The sequence below is a fragment of the Myotis brandtii genome, unplaced genomic scaffold (genome assembly GCF_000412655.1).
Source record: "Myotis brandtii unplaced genomic scaffold, ASM41265v1 scaffold160, whole genome shotgun sequence".
Classification (NCBI taxonomy): domain Eukaryota; kingdom Metazoa; phylum Chordata; class Mammalia; order Chiroptera; family Vespertilionidae; genus Myotis; species Myotis brandtii.
Window position 1 is genome coordinate 2605575 of NW_005355833.1, and position 16744 is coordinate 2622318.

The window sequence follows — 16744 nt, forward strand, 5'->3', positions numbered from 1 at the left end:
AGAGTGAGGTAACGTGGGCCTTGCTGCACCGGCAGGGATTCAGGAAGAGCTAGTTCTGTATGTGTGGGGAGGGGGCGCTGGAAAGGGGAGAGTTTTCACACCAGTTTGTTTGTCTGTAAAAGAGAATTTGAATATGTGGCCGGACAGGAGAGTTTTCCCACCAGTTTGTCTGTAAAAGAGAATTTGAATATGTGGCCGGACAAAGTCATGGCCTCAGGTCTTAGAATCCCGACTCAGCTACTTCCTAGCTGAGCTGTTAGACCCTAAGTCCTTGGCTTTCTTATTTATAACCAGGAGGAAATAAATCTACCGGCAGTGTTGTTATGAGAACAATCACTCACACCTCTTGAGCATGTAAATGGGCCAGGGACTGTTCCCTGTCTTACTGAGCGCACAGCAACCCTGCAAAACAGGGGTTGCCTCATCTTACAAATGAGGAAACTGAGGCACAGGAAAGTTAGGTAACTTACCCAAAGTCACGCAGCTGGAAGGTGATAGAACCAAAAGAAAACAGGACGACGCTGGCCCAGAGGTTAGCAGGACCTGGCACACAGCAAGCCTCAGTCAACAGGATGGCCTGGGTCACTTGGCAATTTGCAGGCACCGCTTTGGGGCGGGGGCGGGAGGAACAGCACCAAGGGGAGCTACAGACGATCGGAGAACCTTCTGGATCATGCAAACAGTACAGACAAGATGTACAGACAAGGTTCCTGTTCTCAGGAGCTGTGTGGGCCAGGCAAGGAGACAAACAATACACAGGGAAACAAACCAGTTGTTATGATTATAGCAGACAGTGAGAGCTGTGGGGAAAACAGCTCAGTAATGTGATAAAGACTTGGAAGAATATACTAGATAAGATGGTCAAAAAGGACCTCTCTGAAAACTTGGATGGAGGGAGCCAGTCATGGCAGACCACAGGGAAGTGTCTCAGCAAGAGAGAATAGCATATGCTAAGGACCCAGGCAAAAAACAAACAAACAGATCAATGTAGGGGGAACATCATGAATGAGCAGGAGAGCGGTGGGAGATGCGGTTGGAGAGTTAGGAAGGGACTAGATTACCCAGAATCCTGGAGATCACACGAAGAAGTTTGGATTTTCACCGGGGTGCAGTGGGAAGCCATTGGAGGATTTCAAACTTGAGCTAAGCAAAGAAATACACATAATAATACATTCCTTAGGAAGCCTGAGATAGGACTTGACCTTGAGAAGCAGGACACCTTGTTCACATTGGAACTAGGGCTAATTTGCATCTGGGTGGTTGAAATCTACAAGGGCATCTTTGCAACCAGCAAATGGGCAGCTCCCTAATGGGAACCGTAGCAGATCCTCTCTCTGGCCAGGGCAAAGCGGGTGTGGTGTGAAGAGGATGGTAGTTTTTTCTGGCCCAGTGGGTAGGATGTGATCTCTGAAAGAAATTGCAGTGCTTTGCATAAATACGGCAGTCAACCCGGGGCCAGCAGAGCTAACAAGGGGAACCCATGCCTGGCTGCACTTTATCCGAAAGCAATGAGTGAGGCCATCTCTGAGCTTGCTATGATTTTATGCCTCTGAGCCCCAGAAATCAGCCTGAGCTTGCTGGAGACATCATTCCAAGGGAGGTTTGGTGGCTCGACCATCTAGGGAGGGAACTAAATGGGGAAAAAGAGGCAAAGTAGAAATATTTAGAATCATTAGTTTTTGTAGATGGATTAAAAGTGAAAAGGGATAGCTGAAACCAGTTTGGCTCAGTGGATAGTGCGTCGGCCTGCGGACTGAAGGGTCCCAGGTTCGATTCCGGTCAAGGGCATGTACCTGGGTTGCGGGCACATCCCCAGTGGGAGATGTGCAGGAGGCAGCTGATCGATGTTTCACTCTCATCGATGTTTCTAGCTCTCTATCTCCCTTCCTCTCTGTAAAAAATCAATAAAATATATTTTAAAAAAAAGTGAAAAGGGATAATAATATAAAGTTAATATCTCTAACATACATAGAGCTCTTATCAATCATTAAGAAAAAGAAATGAGCACCTCATATAATGAGGTCATTCACAAGCAAGGAAATGCAAATGCTCAGTAAGCAAATGAAGACATAACCAACTTTGCCAGATCCAAGACTTGTGAATGAAATCAATGAAATCTTATTTTTCATCTAAAAATAAGGAAGTTAAAGTCATTATAATATTCTGTGCTGCCAGGTTTATAGGGAAATGGTCATTTTCTTGAGTTGCTGTTGTGAATACAAATTAGTACAACCTTTTTGGAGGGCAATTAAAATTTTATAACAAAAGCATATTGTAAAGTGCAGACCTGTTAACCCAGCATTTTCACTGAAAGGAAGTTATCCTTTAAAACATTCACATATGGCCGGCCGTTGTGGTTGAGCGTCAACCTATGAGCCAGGATGTCACGATTTGATCCCCGGTCAGAGCACATGCCTGGGTTGCAGACTCTATTGCCAGTGGGGGCATGCAGGAGGCAGCCGATCAATGATTCTCATCATTGATGTTTCTCTCTCTCTCTCCCTCTCCATTCCTCTCTGAAATCAATAAAAATATATTTTCAAACATTCACATATGTGTGTAAAGATTCAGCTGTGTTTACTACAGCCTTTTTAAAGTGTTGCAAATTATAAATCACATATACATCCAAAAGTAGGAGATTGCATAATATACTGTGATATAGCCATACTGTGAAATACAATGCTGCCATTAAAAATGGTGATGTCAAAAATACTTAATGCCACAGGAAAAAAACAAAACAAAACTCTCTCCTGCTGGGTATAAAGTTGAGCCAATATTCACCAAGAAATAAAATCAGTCATTCCTCATCTGTATTTCCCAATTTTCCTACCTTTTCTTCTCACTACTTAAAAAAAAAAGTGAGGGAGTCCACACTGGGGACCCAAGAAAGTTCACAGGTTAGGTCCACTCCTCATTGGCTGTGGCCCCACCTGCTGGTGAAAGTCTCACCCACATGGCTTACCTGCTCTGTGCCTCAGTTTACTATTTCAAAATCTCAGGTGCTAATGCTTCTCTGCCTGCCTCACAACAAATGGGAATTATATCTGTGTTAGTTTTCTCCTTCTTTATAATAAATTACCCCAAAACGTAGCTGGGTAGTTCTGCTTCAGGATCTCCCATGAGGTTCCAGCTGGGCCTGCAGTCATCTGATTGGGGGAACTCGGTGGCCTTCGTTCCTGACGCCTGAGCCTCTCCATAGGCTGCGTCCTCTCTGATGGCGGCCAGCCTCCCCGAGTGATGATCCAAGAGAGCAAGGCCTCCAGACAGAAACCAGGAGCCCTTACAGCTCTCAGGAGCCATGTTCTGTTAGCATCACAGATCTGTTAGCCCTGATGGAATGTGGGAGGGGATTGCCCAGGGTGTGTGTGTACCAGGAGGTGGAGATTACAGGGCCACCTTGAAGGCTGCCTCCCACCACATCCCGGGGTTAAAGTGTTTTACAGGAAGAGATAGTGTTCTGAGGGGCGGGGGAGAGCTATGCAGCAGCTCGAAAAATTCTGACTACGCCTGACAATTTCCCAAAGCCCTGGAGGGTGTGTTGGGGGCCCACAGGGGTAGTGGGCAGGGATGGAAGGACTCTACTTGCTCACTGTGTGCAGCTTGGGGAAGATGTACACCAAAAATAATAGTGATTATCCCAGGAGATGATAGAACGGGATAGTAGGACAACTTGGTAATGGAGGTAGCCTGTGAGCAGCCCCCTCATGACAGTTGGGTCACAGGCATTTAATGGAAAGTGTCAGTGAGGCCTGGGTTGAAGATGAGCTCAGGTGGAGGTGGGTGTGTATGCAGCAGCCAGGAGAACCCAAACCCCAAAGGAAAGGGTCTAAGAACAGGCTGTAGCTTGGAGGGTGGGAACAGAGTGCCTGGGAGCCACTGTGAGTGCAGGAAACCCAAGCCAAGAGTGGGAGGTACATAGTGTCCCCTCTCCTGCCATTCAGTGGTAACTGTGGTAACTGAGAGAGTCATCATTTGGGATGTCAAAACTGGAAGGAGCCTTAGAATTAATTTATCAGAATCCATCCTATTGTCTCATAGGTAAGAAAATAAAGATCCAAAGAAGGAAAGGGTCTTGCCCAAAGTCACATAGCACTGTGGGTGGCCAACTAGGAGAGGGGACTCCAACTCCCGAGAGCTTGCAAAGCAAAAAAGGGGTTGACTTTTTCAGTGTGGCCCCAGAAGCAGAGCTAAGCGCTATGACAAGAATTACAAGGAAATGGATTTTCATCTCAATATAAAAAGGAATTTTCTAGTCAATTGAACACTAGGAACACTCAAGCCAGGGCGGAGTGTGTCTTAGGACCTCAGCTTAGGAAGAGCTGGTGGGCCAAGTTTCCTCCCACACAGTCTTCATTTCTGAATGCTGCTGAGAGCAGCGCAGCCACCGCCCTCTGCTGGTGGAATTGCAGTAGCACAGCTTCCTCTGCTTGGCCACCTATGTTATCCTCTGGCCAGGCAAGGACTTTCAGATAGGAAGCAACCCTTTGGGGTCTGAGAGCTCCCTGCTGGTGGCTTCAGGAAAGGCGATGGGGACACTCCCTACACAGATGTGCCATGAAGGTAGGTGAGATCAGTGGAATGCCCCACCAGTGTACCTTGGGAGTGAAACCACTGAACCCCCCTCAGGTAACTGATGTATGCCCCATGTCTGGATGGGGACATTCCCTACACAGATGTGCCACGAAGGTAGGTGAGATCAGTGGAATGCCCCACCAGTGTCTGTACGTTGGGTGTGAAACCAGTGAACCCCCCTCAGGTAACTGATGTATGCCCCATGTCTTCTCAGGGTGCCCTTCCTGTCCTGTTCCTATGAGCAGGTCCTCTAGACCTGACAAGGTTGGAACTGGGCACTAACCTGAGTGTCTGCGAACTGGGTGTGGCCCTGGGCATAGCCATCACCTATTTACTCACTGGGTGTCCTACAGCAAGTGCCCTCCCCTCTCTGGGCCTCACACTGATGGTGGGGTGAGGAGCAGGGGCTCTGACCACCAGAGAGCTCATATGTCAGGGCTTCTCTGTAGAACACAGCGTGAAGAACACCAGACTCATTGATGCCCAATGACCTCATCAGGCAAGGTCTGAGGTTAAGAGTTTGCATTGGTCTTATCCACTTAGTCTTTCTTTCTTATCTACCCCTCCACATTCTCCACCAATGTCTTCATGCTCCTTTCCTTCAGATCTGCCTCTAGACAAGTTCTCAAAGGTCATTCAGAATGACCCAATCTCCTATTACTGTGCCCTTCTTAGTAGTGTGTATATGTTAAGAGCATCAAGGTATAGCACCAAAGGAATGAATCCCTAATGGTGGAAGTTCAGATATGAGTCAACTGGAGAGTCAGAGATGCTTTTACTAGTATAAGGCAGAAAAATGTTAGAGTCCAGACAGAAGGAGGAAATCTTCTCTCTCCCTTTTGTGGTGGTCAGACCACAGGCTAGAAGTACAGCGTTGTTCTTGGCTCCATGAGCCATACTTTAATTGGGAAATAGAGCGGAAGGTAATCTGAAGAAGGCAGCCATGATGGCGAAAATACTTCTAATCCAGCAGGAATTGGAGTGTGTGTACCCCCTCCGACGTGCTCTGGAGTGCCCCTTTCAGCGTCTGCCTTCTGCCTGGCTGTCGGTCCTTTGTGAGGGTCTCACAGTAACGGAGGGGAAACAAGCTTTCGTGAAAATCCTCTGCCTCCTGGGGCCTAGCACGGCCCATCGCTTTGGCCCAGGAGGCCATACTCATGCCCTTCTATAATTGACAGGAGCCCCCCTTCGCACCCCAAGCGCCACTGTCCCTTCCTGACTAAGGCCTAATATGTACTTGACATCACCAGCACCTATGCCTCTGGCTACCAGCTCACCCTACAACCCTGGGTGGATTCTAGCCCTCCCCATCCATCTGGGAGACCACCGAGCCAGGCATGGCCCCGGGGAGGACTCAGGCAGAGTGGCCTGGGGCTCCACAGCACAGGGTGTGTGTGATGGGGGGCCAGAAAGCCCCAATTTCTATGCAGATGGGAGGCCTCTCTGCCCTCCTCACACAGAGCCCCCAGAAGGTAGTCATGGGGCCATTGGGCAATAATGGAAAAGGCAGCAGCCTCTGTAAGTTTCCCAAGGATCGGCTGGTGGGGCACCCAGAGCCAAGCCCAGAGGAGCTGCCCTTACTGTCTCCTGTGGGGAGCCCCCCAGACAGGTGCTGCACAATCAACCCCACTGCATCCCCCAGAGCTCAGCACAGGCCAGGCCTCTGTCCCCTTTATTGGTTGAGAATTAGAGTAGCCCCAGGTGACTGGAAAGATAATGGATCTGGCTGGAGGCCCAGTGGCAGGCTTAGGAGGGATGCGGCCCCTCTGGCAGCCTAGCTCTGCTTGACAGTAGGAGCCAGTCTCTGCCCTGGCCTCTGGGCTGGTGGGGGGGGGGGTGCTTTCTGGAAATATCACCTACTTCCCAGTCGCGTGTTCATTCAGTAAATATTTATTGAGAGTCTACTAGCTGCCTGGCACTGTGCTAGAGGTTGGGGTACAGGAATAACCAAAACAGATTGTCACGGAGCTGACATTTAGAGGAGGGATTTCATCTCTCCGTGGCCAGCACCAAACCCAGGAGGGTCCTGTCCATGTTGGCAGATGAGTGGAGGCTGTTTCTAACCATAGACTGCCGGCGCTAGAGGGCCCTGGTGTCTCAGTTCTGTTCAGCAGACACTTCTGAGCACGTGTGTTCAGGGGCTGTGCTAGGGCTGGTGGCATAAGGACAGGTGAGACACAAATCCTCATTTTGCAGATGATAATGCAACTAGTATTTACTGAGTGATTATTTGGTGCCAGGCACTGTGCTGGGTGAGCTTATGTATTTTGTCTCCTGAGGAAACTGCAGCCCCAGGAGGAGGGAACTTGCTCATCACGCACTGGTGTGGGCAGAGCCAAGCTGGACCCGGTTCCTAGGAGCTTGGAGTACAGTCTGTCCCTCCTCCCACCCCCCAGCCCGAGGATCAGCCCAGCTCAGCAGGCACAGCCTGGAGAAAGCCTGGGACAAGTTGGGGCCCCTAGGATTGGGCTGCTCACTTTCCAGTTAAAGGGCATTGGCAAGGCCATTGCCTCAGAGAGGGTGCAGCCCTTTCTTTGGCCCCTTAGATGTCGCTGATGGAGCGAGGCTGAGGGTCTGAGCCAGAGGTCTCTGTGTGGCCTGTGACGGCCCAGGGTTCAGTCTTGGTAGTGTCTAGGCGGGCATTGGGCCCAGGCTGAGTCTGCATGCTCTTGGTGGATGGTGGGTCTCTCGTGGATAAACACAGAGGTGAGGCAGAGGAGCGGCTCCACTAAGGGGAGGGTGGATGGTGCTCCGTGATCCACTCCCACCGCCGACAAAAGCGGCATCTGTGCAATTGGCTGGGGAATCACTGGGTCCCGAATGTAGACTGACATTGTGTTTGGGGCCGAGGGCATAAGAAGCATGTCTATGCGTCTTCGGTTTCACTTGTGTCCCACGCTCTGCTGGGAACCCTCCGTGATTATCGCATTTAAGATGGAAGTGCTAATAATATCCTGGGGAAGGCGACCAGCACCCATGAAATAAAGCAGACAGTGCAAGGCAGTGCTGCTGAGAAGCAGGCAGCATCGTGGCCGGGCCCAGAGCACCAAAGAAGGCTGCATACGAGGTGGCTGGTAACCCTCCTGATGTGCGCAGTGCACCCTTGTAACTGCACAGAGGACCCGATCAGACCCACGGTTTATGGCATCGTTAATTCCACACACACTCATGAGAGCCTGCCGTCATTCCAGACCCTGGGTCACGGCACAGAGCGAGGCCAAGCCCCGCCCGTCACGCAGCTGACATTCTAGTTCAGAAGTCAGACAGACGGGCTTGAGTCCTGGCTTTGCCACTGTACTAATTACTCTCACCGAGCTTCGGTTTCTTCATCTATAAAACGGATGTAATGAGCCCTGGCCAGTGTGGCTCAGTTGGTTGAGTGTCGTCCTGTGTACCAGGAAGTTGCTGGTTTGATTCCTGGTCAGGGCGCATGTCGGGGTTTGGGGCTCAATCCCTGGTAGGGGGCCTGCAGGAAGCAGCCAATCAATGTTGTGCTCTCACATCTATGTTTCTCTCTAAAAATCAATGAAAAAAATCTTTTTTTTTTTAATTTTAAAATGGGTGTAATGATATGTACTTCATAAGGTGATTGTGGTAAATCATTGAAACTGTTTGGTTTCAGGTCTGACACAGGGAAGGCCCGCAGCAAATGACAGGCATTATTACCACAAATGGTGGGACATGGGGAGAAAGTCTTAGGAAGGCTGAAGGAGAAGGGAGACCACACGATGTGGAGGAGTCAGAGGAGACATCTTAGCAGGAGCAGGAGTCGGGGTGGCTCCTGAGGGATGATTTAGGCTGGCCAGAGCCTCAGAGGGGCAGGTCCTTCTGAGGATGGGTGTCGTGGGGTAAGTCGGGAAGGGGAGTGAGGCTGCCGGGGGCCACTGAGGAGCACTCGATTTGGGGAACATATTTTCCCAAACCAAAGGATAGGACATACAAGAGCTGGTGAAGTTCTGTGTTTCTTCCAGATGTAAAAAGCAGCCTGAAAAAAAAAGGTGTGGTCATCAAAATATTAGGATATAGGGAGATGTCATTATTTTATTGGGACCTGAGACCTAACATTTAAAGTTGTGTCCCTCTCTTGACAATCTGAAAAGTGTGACCTCAAGAGGGCCAAGCAAATTGACGGCTAAGGGTAGAGGTGGGAGCAGAGTGTGGGCCCCTCAAAGGCCAAGCCGGTGAGCTGGATCCGATGAGGTAGGGACAAGGGAGCTGACTCAGTCAGGATTCCTGGTTGCGAGCGACAGAAGTCACCTTTAGCCCTCTTAAGTGGCCAGGGATTTGGGGCCTTCACAGAATCAAGGGGCGGGGGCCAGTAGAGAACCAGACTTAGAACACAGGTGAGCACCAGGCATCCGGAGGGCCCAGAGCAGGAAGTCAGATCAGTTCTGGTCCTTCCTGGGTGGGAGGTTCTGATTGGCCAACCTGGGTCATGTGCCCCTTCTGTGACCAGCAGAGGACCCTGGGTAGGAGGAGCCCCATTCAGCTCTCGCGATGGAAGGTGAGGTGCTGCATCCCATGAGTCCTCCAAATCAGGAAGGGGGCTGGGATGTCCAAGTGCCAAAATTCCTACAAATGGTGACAACTCTGGAAGATTCTGGAGGAGTTGCAAAATGGAAGTGATAATTAGAGAATGCCAATCTCACAAAGGGGTTTGAGAGATGGGAGCACCAAGGAGACCAGTTGGAAGACTGCTGGGCACCTCGGGGGGCTGCGGGCACCGTGGGCTGGAGAGGAAGGGGCAGAGGTGAAGGCATGTGGGGATTAATGTAGCAGAGGCCTCCGGGAATCCACTCTGAATGTCGAGAGGTCCCCGAGTCTCAGAGGCTTAGCAAGGCGCTCACATGTGAACAGCTGTCAGAGCTCTGGGGTCATGTGACCCCAGGCAGACACTCAAACTTCATCTCATTTGCCCAGTCTGGCCACCGAGAAGGATTGCAAGGCTCAGGCAGGACCCAGTGAGCCATTAGCGATGCCTGCTGCAGAGACGGAAGCCTGCGGGTGGCACGTGGACCACGTATTTGTTATCTCTGTCCCTCCAGAACACCTTCACTTTTCAGAGGGAGAGACGCAGACCAGCAGGACAGAGACTTGTCCCCAGCCGCACAGCCAGTGAGCAGCAGGGCTGACATGAGCCCAGTGCCCTGCTCCTGGATCTCACCCCTCCCACTGGAACAGAGGGTTAGTGATGCTCCTAACTCCCAGGTGGGCTGGGCAGAAACAATAGCCCTGAATGGGGTTGGGGAGGGGGTGCGGGTTGCAGGAGGAGCTTCAGGCCAGAGGGTCCCTGTTTCTCTCTTTCCCTGGGCCAGATGGCAAATGGAAAAGAGGGATTCTTAGACTCCTGGCAGCAGCCTCTGTAAAACATGAGAAGGTCTGGTGGGGCCCCCAGCACAGCAGACGTCCAGGCCTCTGGGCCCAAAAGCAGAGGGCCGACCTGGGAACTGCTCCTGACCTTGACCGGGTTCTATTCCTCCTCAGGGTCATTCATACCTCGTCTCTCCCCATTTGGGGTGGGTTTCCACTGGGGTTCTCTCTGTGGCAGGGTCTCTGGAAGGATGAGGCCTGCTTGCGGCCAAATACAGGGTGACACTGAAGAGCTTGTAGCTGAACACCCACAGGCCTCGTGTCCCTAGTGCTCCCACCTCCTAGGAGAGCTTGGTTCCGTGGCAGGGGGAGGAGCAGGCCAATGCTAGTGTTGACGGCATAGAGATGGCGCAAGCACTCTCTTTTCCTTTCCTGCCTGAGGAGGCCGTGTGGTACCCAGAGCTCTGAACCTGCACAAACTCTCTGTGGCTGTCATTGCCCGGTGGGGTGACCAGAGTCACACTTCCCTGGTCAATATTAAGATCATGTAAGCGCAAGTGCTTCGAGAAGTATCAAGGGCTGTGAGTTGGGGGTATGGCCTCCTTCAGACAAGAAGGCTGGGCACAGGGGACCTGACCTTTGCCCAGAGCTTTGGGGAGAGGGACTACAGTGTCTATTTCACAATGGCTCTCTCTCATTTAATATCAACTTCCATCCAGAGGAGAGAGAGCAGAGAAGACTGTGAGCAGCTTAATTGGATGGTCTGGGATGCATGGGGCTGATCATGGAGGAGGGAATGTGATGACCAGGGTGGCATATCCAAACACATCACCCATCCGGAAGCTTGGGGGTCCACCATTACATCACCCATCTCTTGGGTTCAGCATTATCCATTACCCTGGGTCCTCCTGATGTGATGGTATCTTTCTATTTGCTTTATCTGTGGTTTCTGCAAATGAGTCTGTATTAAGTGTGCAATGATGTTCTTTGATTTCTCACCCCACCCTCCGCGCCTACACTGGTTAACACTGAGTCAGGCAGCCACAGAGCCTGTCTTAAAATGCATGAGCATTGCAGGGGCTCCCAGCAGAATAGTGGTTCTCAAACTCTGCTGCCCATTGGAATCACTGGGGGATCTTAAAAAAACACTGATGTCTGGCTCCCCCCTCCCAGACAGTATGATTAAATTGATACAGGGTGCAACGTGGGCACTGGGGTTTTCAAACTTCCCAGGTGATTCCAAAATGTAGCAAAGTTTGGGAGTCGCTAGGGGAGGGGTGAGTCTGGGTGAGAAAGGGGGAGGGAAGGGAGAGTCAGCAAGAGCAAGTTTAAGGGGGACCTGGAGTTGCCAGCCAGCCCCTTCTTAGGACCCCACTTTCCCCCCTACTTTACCAGGTGTCTCACCCACATTCTGAAATAGGAGGCAGCGTAGCAGAGATGCCTCAGAGCCAGACAATGCCAAGTGCAAATGGCAGCTCCCCCGTCCCAGCCGCGTGGCCTTCGGGAGGTCACCTCCCAGAGCTCAGTTTTCTCTTCCATAAGATGGATTGATACTGGAGGGTTAAAAGGATTTCATAAAACTATGTAAGGCTATTACAAGAATTAAATAAAACCTTATCTAATAAAGAGGGAATATGCAAATTGACCATCACACCATAACGGTCAAGATGGCTGCGCTCACAGCGGAGGCTGAGTTCCTGTAACGAGCCTTAACAAGCAATCAGCAGGGACCTCAGGCTGTGCCCCCCGCCCTGGCACCAGGCCGTGGGAGCTCGGGTTGTGCTCCCCGCCCGGCAGGGCTTGATGGGGGATTTCAGGGCACAACCCCGCCCAGCAGGGCTTGACGGGGGACCTCAGGCCGCTCCCCCCGCCCCAGCACTGGGTCAGGGGACCTGAGGCTGTGCCCCTGCCCAGGGGGGCTTGATGGGGGACCTCAGGGCACACCCACCCGGCAGGGCTTGACAGGAGACCTGAGGCTGTGCCCTCCTCCCAGCGCCAGGCTTGACAAGGGTGGGGCCGGCCAGGTCTGGATCTTGCCCAATGGGGGTGGTGCCGGCTGGGTCTGGGTCTCGCATGATTTTGAGGTGCCGCAGGTGGGTGGGGACTTGACTCTGGGTCCTGCGGCGCGCCCCAGACTCTGACAAGAGGAAGATTTTCATATACATTTTACTACTTTTCTTTCATCTCTGACACTTCTATTATAGAGAAAGGGCAAATAGCAATATTAAAATATTTCTCCTAATTAATCTCCTTTCAATGTACATGAATTTATTGCACCTTGCCACTAGTCTATAATAATAAAAGCGTAATATGCTAATTTTGCCACTAGTCTATAATAATAAAAGCTTAATATGCTAATTAGACCAGACATCCTTCTGGACAACCTTCTGGACGAAGCCAGGGCTACGGGGGCCAAGGCAGCCATGGCAGTGGCGGGGGCTGAGCCCCTTGCACAAATTTCGTACGTTGGGCCTCTAGTAATGTATACAAATTGCTTAGCACAAGGCCTAGCACTTTATAAGCACTTGTCAAATGGTCTCTTACTACCACCCTTCTCTTTTTTAGTTATCATTAGTACTGCCATCCTGCGTCTTTCTGAGAGCAGGTGTGCCTTGCTTCATACAGTAAGAAGCGGGAGGGCATTAGCCCAGGGTCTGGGAATGGGAAGCCCTGAGAGTCCAGGGTCATGTTCAAGGTCATTCAGCCAGCCAGATGGGTATGGAACTGGGCCTAGAAACCCTACCTCCTGCTCAGAGTCTGTTCTTTCTGCCTTGCTAAGCTGATTCCCCAGGTAAGAAAACATTTGGCTCCTGTGCACAAAATTCAGCTTTGCAGCATTGCAAGATTCTAGGAAGCTGAAGCTGCAATGCAGGTTGTTTTGAAAATCTCATCTTTAGTCAGTTCACTGGGTTCACATAAAGCCTGGACTGAGGCCCAGAGCACCCGCCACTCCCCTGGGTGGGTAGGCTGCTGGGTAAGCCGATTGCCGACCTTCCCAGGGAGAGGGCCTGGCCTTGGCTGTACACACACACACACTGAAACCAGCTTTCAATTAGTTATATAATTTTATTCAATTTAAAGGATCTTATTCCCCGCCTCCAAACCATTCTTGGTAACAAGGGAGCAGAGAAGCCTGTATGAGCAAAGACATTTATGTTCCACAAAAGCTTCTGAAACGTGTAAACCTGGTCGACTCCAGCTGCACCTTATTTCTTTAAAACCTGCTTGACTGCCTGGCCTGGGTGTCTCAGTGGTTGAGCATCAATCTATGAACCAGGAGGTCACAGTTCAATTCCTGGTCAGGGCATATGCAGGCTCAGTCCCCAGTGTGGGGCATGCAGGAGGCGGCCAGTCAGTGATTTTCTACCATCATTGATGTTTTTATCTCTCCCTTTCCCTTCTTCTCTGAAATCAATTTTAAAAATATTTTTAAAAAATAAAATCTGCTTGACCAAAACCAGAGAGGAATATTCTTCAATCAAAGCTATAGGGTGTGTGTGTGTGTGTGTGTTTTAAATAAATAACATTTATATTTTTAATAAAAGTTTTAAATGTTCATTGTGGAAAAAGTGAAAACCACTAATATTCACCTAGCCCAAGATGGCCACTCTGAACAAGTTGATGTATTGTCTTACAGACTGTGTGTTTTTTAATAGGTAGAGATCATTTTATGTATTTAACTTGGTTCTGACTGTTTCACTAAACATTATATCTTGAACAAGTCCCATGTCATTAAATATTCTTTGAAAATGTGATTTTCAAATGCACTTATAATATTCCATTATATTGGTGTACTGCAACTCATTTTGGTGATGCCCCATTGTTGGGCATTTAAAAGACTGTTCCCTATGATAAATAAGACAGCAGTGGATGTCTTAATTTTTTTAAAATATATTTTTATTGATTTCAGAGAGAGGGAGAGAGAGAAACAGCAATGATGAGAGAGAATCATTGATTGGCTGCGTCCTGCATGCCCCCTACTGGGGATCGCACCCACAACCTAGCATCGAACCTGGGACCCTTCAGTCTGCAGGCCAATGCTCTATCCCAGTGATGGCGAACCTTTTGAGCTCGGCGTGTCAGCATTTTGAAAAACCCTAACTTAACTCTGGTGCCGTGTCACATATAGAAATTTTTTGATATTTGCAACCATAGTAAAACAAAGACTTATACTTTGGATATTTATTTTATATATTTAAATGCCATTTAACAAAGAAAAATCAACCAAAAAAATGAGTTCGTGTGTCACCTCTGACACGTGTGTCATAGGTTCGCCATCACTGCTCTATCCCCTGAGCCAAACCAGCTAGGGCAGCAGTGGATGTGTTCATGTGCTTCTCTGTTGATTCCTCTCGGATAAATTCCCAAAGTGGAATTATTGGTCGAAGCCTATGAACCTTTCAAAGGTCTTTGCGACCCTCTCAAGTGGACCTGTGGGAAGGTGGCAGGTTACCTCCCACTCCCTCCCACCCTGTAGAGAGGCCTGCGTCTGGCCGCTTCCAACTCTGTCTTTGGTAGATGGAGTGTATTTGAGATACAACCCGATCCCCAACCCTGGGTTCTTCCCTGAGAAGCTCAGGGTATGCAATAGCTGCCACCCCACATTTCATGTGGAAGGCCTGTCCCACCGAACAGGGACCGGATTTGTCCTCTGAGGCCTTAGGATGTGGTCCACCGACAGTGAGAATGTCTCCCTGGTGACTGTGGACGCCAAGTAGCAGCAACAAGGTCTGTTGAGGCTGAAGCTCTGTTTGCGGTTCAAGGACCAGGTGGCAGAGGAGACCCAGGCCCCTGAGAACCTTCCGCTGGGACTGTTCTGTGATTCTAAGTTATAAACACTAAGAAGCTTTGACTCCACTCATTAAACCTCTGCCTTCTCAGCTGTAAGATGGGGTTCTGAGGATTAAGTTTGACTACATTAATGTAATAAGGTAACCACAGCTGTTAGTGTTGGTGTGCGTATCAGTGTGTGTACGAGTATGAGAAGGTAGCACTGTGCAGCAGTCAAGGGCCAGGTCTGGATTTGGTCTCTACTCACACCCCACACCGAAACTGGAACAGAGAACAGAAGCATTCGGCCCTAGCTTGTTTGGCTCAGTGGATAGCACGTCAGCCTGCAGACTGAAGGGTCCCGGGTTTGATTCCAGTCAAGGGGATATGTCCGGGATGATTCTCTCTCATCATTGATGGTTCTGTCTCTCCCTCTCCCTTCCTCTCTGAAATCAATAAAAAATATTTTTTTAAAGGAAAACAGGCATTTAGGGGATCTGCAAGAGGATTGTTCACATTTTTTTTCCATCTTTTATTTATTTTTGGATTGTTCACATTCTTTTAAGATTTCGGAACAAGCGTCCTTTAGAACACCTGGCGCGTGCATTTTACTTGTGTGCTCTCTAATTTTCTGTCTAGCAAAGTGAAAATTATACAGAGTTCATGAAGTCTGACAGTGTGACAGGGCCCACAGCGCCCCACGTGATGTGCGGGAGTCGGCTTGTCCTGGCCTGTGAGAGCCTGTTGTTACATTTTCAGTTTTGCAAGTTGGTTGTTAAACACGGCTATTATTAACAATTAAATTATGCAAACTTTCAATTAAATAAATTATATTAAAAGCAGAGGTACTAAATATTAAAGTCATTACTTTCTAATTATGTTACTAGTTTGTGCTCTTGAGGTTATGTCTCTCACACGCTGGGATTCTACACACACCGGCAGATTCAACCAAACATAGACCTAAAATATGGAGGGGGACGTTACGTTGTTGCTGGCCTGTACTATGTAATTAGGCCTATAATGGTTGCATCTGTACTGAACATGTACTGACTTTTCCTTGCCTTTATACCCTAAACAATGCAAAATGACAGCTATTTACATAGTATTTACATTGTATTAGGTATTATAAGTAACCTAGAGATGATTTAAAGTATATGAGAGAGTATGCGTAAATTATAAGGCACTTGAGCATCTGCGGGTCTGTGGATTTTGGTGTCCTCAGGGGTCCTGGACCCAATTCCCTGAAGATACCAAGGGATGGCTGTATCTAATGGTAGAAATATTAGTAACGTGTGCTATTGTGATTCTCCTCTAACTCTGCTTTTGGTGATATCCTCCCGGCAACTTGAAATTAGCCACGGTGGGAATATTTACACCACTCACATGGGCAAATGCTCAAAACCAGGGCCTTTTCCCCCCTGGAGAACCAGTTGTTGAACATTCACCGGCACACCATGGCCCCTACCCTCCATTCCTGACCCACTTTGCTACATCCCTCATTTCCCACTCCTTAAAGTGGCTACTTGCATTGCTTTTAGCTGTTTCTTTTTGCACTTATCCCCATATTTCTTAATTACCTGCTTTTACTGCCATGTCTTGATTTTTAAAATCTTAGACCTTGTCTATTGACTTCCTATTATGGATGACGGGCATCTGACTCTCTCCTGGCTCTATCTCCTCTCTTACCACACACACACACACACACACACACACTTCCCCTCCTGCTGTCCTCCCAGCACATTAAAGCACAACTCTTGTTTAAATATTTGGAATTTCCATTATTACAACTATGTAAATACTGTATATAAATCATGCATTATAATTGTATTAACTTTCGTATATACAAATTCTTTTCATGGAGTTAATAGTATTTTTTATTTATTTTTTATTTTTTTAATTTTTTTATTAGTTAAGGTATTACAAATGTGATGGAATTTCCATTACAACTATGTAAATACTGTATATAAATCATGCATTATAATTGTATTAACTTTCGTATATACAAATTCTTTTCATGGAGGAGATAGTATTTTTTATTTATTTTTTATTTTTTTAATTTTTTTATTAGTTAAGGTATTACAAATGTGTCCTC

At 48.7% G+C, this 16744-nt stretch overlaps 1 protein-coding gene and 1 long non-coding RNA gene across 2 annotated transcripts in view; one reads left to right on the forward strand and one right to left on the reverse strand.

Moving 5' to 3' along the window:
- CORO2B (coronin, actin binding protein, 2B) overlaps positions 1 to 16744 on the forward strand; it is a 64943-nt gene that overhangs the window by 15980 nt on the left and 32219 nt on the right. The gene's annotated exons all lie outside the window — the stretch shown is intronic.
- Positions 10877 to 16744, reverse strand: part of LOC106725394 — a 17341-nt gene continuing 11473 nt past the window's right edge. The window contains exon 3 of the long non-coding RNA XR_001361278.1: positions 10877 to 10887. This is a non-coding gene — a long non-coding RNA (uncharacterized LOC106725394). The remainder of the gene's footprint in view (positions 10888 to 16744) is intronic.